We start from the raw sequence: 5,703 nt of genomic DNA, 5'->3' as shown, positions 1-5,703 counted from the left end.
CAATCATACACTAATCTGAAGAGTTGGACATAAACAAATGATGGATTGTCATCTTTTATATTTTTATATTCAGCTAATCCAATATAATTTTTGCTGTTAGTAAACAATATAATATGTATATTTGCTCTTACAGTTGTCTACATGTGTCCTGTAACTATTTAAAACATAAAAATTTAATATTATGCAATTGTGCATGAATACACATAAACAGATGTTAACTACTTGAGTAAATACTTGGGAATAGCCAGTCCACTGGAGAAATTTAAAATGAGGTTCTCTTGTGTAAAGTAGGGGAGTTTCAGTCTACTCCCAAATACAAAAGCTTCCAAGGTTTACCCTAAGGAAATAGTAGTGTAATTAAATATGTTATACATTTAGCATTTATGTTTTATGATTGCCATCATACTATATTTTCCTGGCAGTTTACACATTAGCCAAATCAGACATCACAATTCCATGTTTCCCTTAATAAAAGGGAAATAAAAGTATGAAAAAAATTCAGGTAATTTGGTACACCTCTCCTATTCTTCTTCTTGTTTGCAGATTATCTCCCTTTTCAATGATTTTTCAGTCTTGATTATATAAAAAATTCGCAAGAAATTGGGCTGGAAGAAAAAGTGGATGTTTCAGTAGAGTGACTGTGTTTGGAAAAATTTTATATAGAAGATAATCCACTTGTAGTGTGTGTGCTACAAACTGGAAAACATTAGCTTTAGATATTTAAAAATAAATGTTGCTAAACAAGCTTTACAGACAGATATAACCTTATATTGTACAACATAAGGTTGTATCATTTGTATACTTCAGTATCTAGACTGCATCTAGATCTTATTTCAGTGGCACCTTGGGAGGCAAAACAAGAAGGCTGTTCCATTCAATGTGTTTTACAGAAAACAGGTGTGATGTTATGTTAATCTTTCTTTAAGTGCATCCATATCATTTTTGTGCTACTTCATCTTGACTATTTATGCTGATAAATGGGTGTGTCTTCAAGATGTAATATGGAATAACTGAATTTACATTGAATATTTTGCTAGTATGCAGTACACAGCTCCAACAGAGAAATAAATACATGGAAATAAGCTATTGTTGCAACATTATATTATAAATCAACCAAGCTAAATCCATCTTCTAAAAATGTCTGTAAGACAGGGGCCAAACTTTACACAGCACTAGTCCACAAATTCAAAATGATGAAGATCTGCAAAACAACAATAAAGTTTATGAGTTTGAACATTCGATATCTTGTCTTTGTAATGTATTCAATTGAATATAGGTTGAAAAGGATTTGCAAATCATTGTATTCTGTTTTTATTTACGTTTTACACAACATCCCAGCTTCATTGGAATTGGGGTTGAAAAGAAAGCCAGTGATTTTAGAGAAAATGTCACAGGTAGAATTTGCAAACATCACTCAGACGAAAAACAAGCACAGATGTGACTCCAGTAAACCGAAAACACCATGCAATAGAAGCTAAGCTATACAAGAATGATTTGTGTTGTGGAAAAAACTTAGTAAATGAAAAACAATCTTGAGCAGTGATTATATATGAACTCCAAACATTGATGCCCTTTATTTACAGCAATAGGTGTGCTTTGTTCAATGCATCATGGCAGACTCCCTCCACTGAATCAGCGCCTTAACATGGCAGAGTGGTTTGCATGATCAATGATTCCCCTGAGCAATGCTGATGCGAGTCATGTACTCCTGGCAGGGCCACCCATGGAGGCAAGGTCAGAGGTAAGGTTCTGACTAATACTGGCTCAACTATCCATACAATGTTGTGCAACTTCATGCAGTCCCTCTTCATCCTGAAAATGGGTTGCCACATGGATTCCCATCAGAAAGCAGTGTGATTGAGGATTGCACAACCTCACTATCACCAACATCAGCAACTCCTTTGCACAGGCTCTTTCTTAGGTGCAGCGTCATTGTTGGATTGGCAGAAAGCCTCGAATGAGTGACTGATGGCAGACTGAAGAAATCTAACGGAAAGCTTCTTATTTCAACTAGTTAGTTAGTTAGTTTACATATAATGATTCTGAATAATTTCAAACACACCAATCAGCATACATATAAATGGTATAGTCCAGAACCACAACTCTGAATGAAGTATTATGTAATGTCCCAAAATAGTTAAACATATTAAGAGCTGTAGTTAAATACTTTGTTAAAATAAATGTCTTTTAATGTGTACATTGTTATCAGAGAACAAAACATAAAGTTAAATGTTGATTAGTATAACATTACAGTAGGTATCCAGGAACACAATAAGGGGACAGAAAGCCCATATCATCCCAGGATGCTTTGTAGAAAGTTGTGCCAAGAGGCAGCCCCTGAACATCTGTTCACTGAAAGTAGTTTGAATGGTTATGAAAATCTTATTTCACAAGAATGTAGCCTAAACTATGAGCTAAGTGATACAACCAACAAGGAAATAGTGGACCTTGCAAATGTTGTGAACAAAGAAATGATCAAGCAATGAAGAAATGTGCTAAGTGAAGAAGAAGGAGCCTGAGATTGTAACATCATTGAAGACAGCGTTTACTACAATGAATGCCCATCTCCCTCTCTTTATCTATCTCAGGACTCTTGTCTCTTCTGCCTGCCATGTTAAAGTCTCCTGACAACTCAAAATTCATGTCTGGTGCAAGAAAATTTTAAGTCTTCACTCAGGCTTACATACTGTGGTGGTCACAGGTTGATGCTAGAACATCAGGCTAGAAACCATCTCCACCCTACCTCAGTCTCCCCATGGATTACCCCACTCCAAATATCTATAGGTACCCCTAAACTCCTTACATGTAAAAACTGTAATTCACCAAGTATCCTGCTTCAGGGCAACATCCAGACTACTAATCTTTTTATTGATCAGTATGCAACAGAACATGCTGTACAACACTGTACATGCTGAAACATAATACATGACACAATATAAAACAAGGAGTAATTTGTTTCTTTTAACAGTCCATATATGTTACATATACTGTAAGACACAGTGAGATAGGTCTTTAATCTAAGAAATCACCTTCCCACATTTTACAAGTAGCCAGCCTCATTCCAGACCAGTGTTGATCAGAAGTCAGTACTCTTTTGAGGTCCGTGATCGGAGACTCCATTAGTAAGTGAATCAGGGATGGAACACCACCACCTTACATCTGAGTTTGCTGCTCTAGGCAGACAACTGGCATCAACTGTAGAGTCTGATCATCACCAGAAGGAAATCACATGTGGGTACATGAACCTCACACAGCTGTCACTGTATTACCAGAAAAGGCACAGTTCGTCCAGCAGATTGTATGCTTTGCTAGAGGACAAATCTGTGTATCAATCTTTCAGGCTACACAATAATGCCTCCCATTAGAGGATGTGCCCACTACATGACTACATGACATAAAGATGTATTTTTAGCCATACATCATTACAGACAAATATTTTATTATGTTTAATAAAATAATTATATCTTGTTGAAAAAATGTATATTCTCCTTGCCACATTATGCCGAAATTGGGGGGATGAATGTGTACCAAAACATAATAATTATCTCTGTTGGAACATTGCTAGCTTCCTTTGCATTGTCAGAATGTATCTGTTGGACTTCCTTCCAGGGAATACTCTACTTTTACCTGCAGCTTGGCACAGCTCATGCCATCCCATCTTTGTTTTTTGTCTGTTGCTATGCAACACAAATTAAATGCCAGTCACATGATAAAAGGAACAGAACTAATACAAAGGAGAGCTCACCTTATAGCATTGCTCTAATGTGGTGTACTTTGTGTCTTTGCAACAGATAACACTTGAGCCTTCATATTTTCTGCATTGACCTGTTTTGGGTTCTACTTTTTGTTGTGTGCTTTTCAGAAACTTCTGCCTGATCATACTTCATTTTCTGTGTAGGGAGTTTTTCCTGCATTAAAGACTTAATAAAAAAGACTTGGCTCTTATGAAGTAGGCCTATCTTGATCAACACGCTAAGGTGCATTACTTGATAACATGCCATGCTACTCTTTCTTAGCTTTTTATTCTTCCAAAGTGCTTTCAGTTGTGAAGTAAAATGATGGGATAGGGTAAGAACCCTGTTGTGATGTAGGATTTTGCATATAACTTGATAAATGTTTTGTATTTCTTTATTTATAAGTTAGGCAAACCAAGTGGGGAGAGGTATTCATGTTTGCCTTCCCCCATCCCCCTTTTTACGACTGTCTCTTTGTAATTTAACGACAGGATTTGGGGGATGTGTCTTAAACCAGTTTGATCCCCCACACAAAGCCAGGTTAGTGTAATATATGGTCTTGGGGTTGGGCAGGAGATAAGATGTTCTATTTCACCCATTGGTCTGAGGTATGGCTGTTTGGAATTGGCTTGTCTCAGAGGCCTTCAAGTACCATGATGTCCTATTGGTTCTAGGAATTGGAGAGAACATCTATAAATGTACTTGCTCAACCACATTCTCTCTCTCTCTGACTGACTCACATATAATGAAGAAGCATCTCTCTCTCTGACTGACCCACATATGATGATGAAGACAACACAATGAAGAGCACAGCTCAGCAGCCATATTGAACAGACATGTGGCTGAAAGCTGAGCACCAACGATGCCTTAACTAGAGACATTTTAAGTAACTGCAAGTCTGTGTGCCACCTGAATTACACATCACCATTTTATCAGGTTGTATGGTTGCCAATATTCAAATGTACTTTGCATTTTGTTATTATTTATGAATATTATCAGTAATACATTATTTTATGTGTAACTTAACTCCTGCTTGTCTTTTTACTACATCTAATTGCCTGAGGTTATAGATATAGAAGGGAAGGTGGGGAGAAGTTATAAACAGTGGTAAGTGTGTGAGATTAGGTATTCTAAGGCTACATATTAATAATACAATAGGGACAGTAGAGCAATATATATATTACTCTACCAAGATAAAACAATTGGCGTAGTCGGCAGGATTTTGGGGTAACCAAGTTTTGCACCCTGTTTGCAAATACTGTTTTGATGTATGTGTTTGTTTATGTATGTGAATTTTAGGGCACCCAGTGTACAAATGCGGTGGAAGTAAAACTTGTTTGGTTGCTGAATGGAATATAACCAACAAAGTGTAGAGACTTCATGTGTGTCACAAGGACACCCGCATGTTTGTTAGTGCTGGTGTAGTGAGTCCCTAATTAAAGTGCTAGGGAGTGGTGAAAGATGCATGCGTCATTCATACGGCATTTAAGTGGTTAAAGTGCTAGGGAGTGATGGGACATGCATTCATTATTCATACGGTACTTATTTGTTTAGAATCTTTGTGTATGTATGTGTATGTTTGCTTACAGGGGCAAAAGTAGGCCAACCCATAACGAATTTGGCAAATTGTATTAGAGTAAATTGTAGACTTAGAAATGCCTAAGTTCATTTTAAAGTCAGCCATCTTCCAGTGGAGTGGCAGAGGAAGCAGGCTAAAGCTAGGAAACCTGTAGTTCAGGTAGAGAAAGCAGAAGCTGAGCTGAGTGTGCCACAAAATGGAAGGGGCTGGAAGGATTAAAAGCAAGAAAACAGAGATCAGGTTTAAAGAAGACAGCTGCTGTTATAAGAGGTTTACTAGCTTGTATTATTGGTAATAAGGAAGATCATGATAAGGAAGAAAATAGCAAAGTGAATGAAAGTGAAAGTTGTGGAATGTTGAGTGAGAGTTTTGAAAGATGTAACAGTTGGT

The sequence above is a fragment of the Polypterus senegalus genome, chromosome 8 (assembly GCF_016835505.1).
Source record: "Polypterus senegalus isolate Bchr_013 chromosome 8, ASM1683550v1, whole genome shotgun sequence".
In the NCBI taxonomy this organism is placed as follows: domain Eukaryota; kingdom Metazoa; phylum Chordata; class Cladistia; order Polypteriformes; family Polypteridae; genus Polypterus; species Polypterus senegalus.
Note: the sequence above shows the minus strand (reverse complement) of the source record.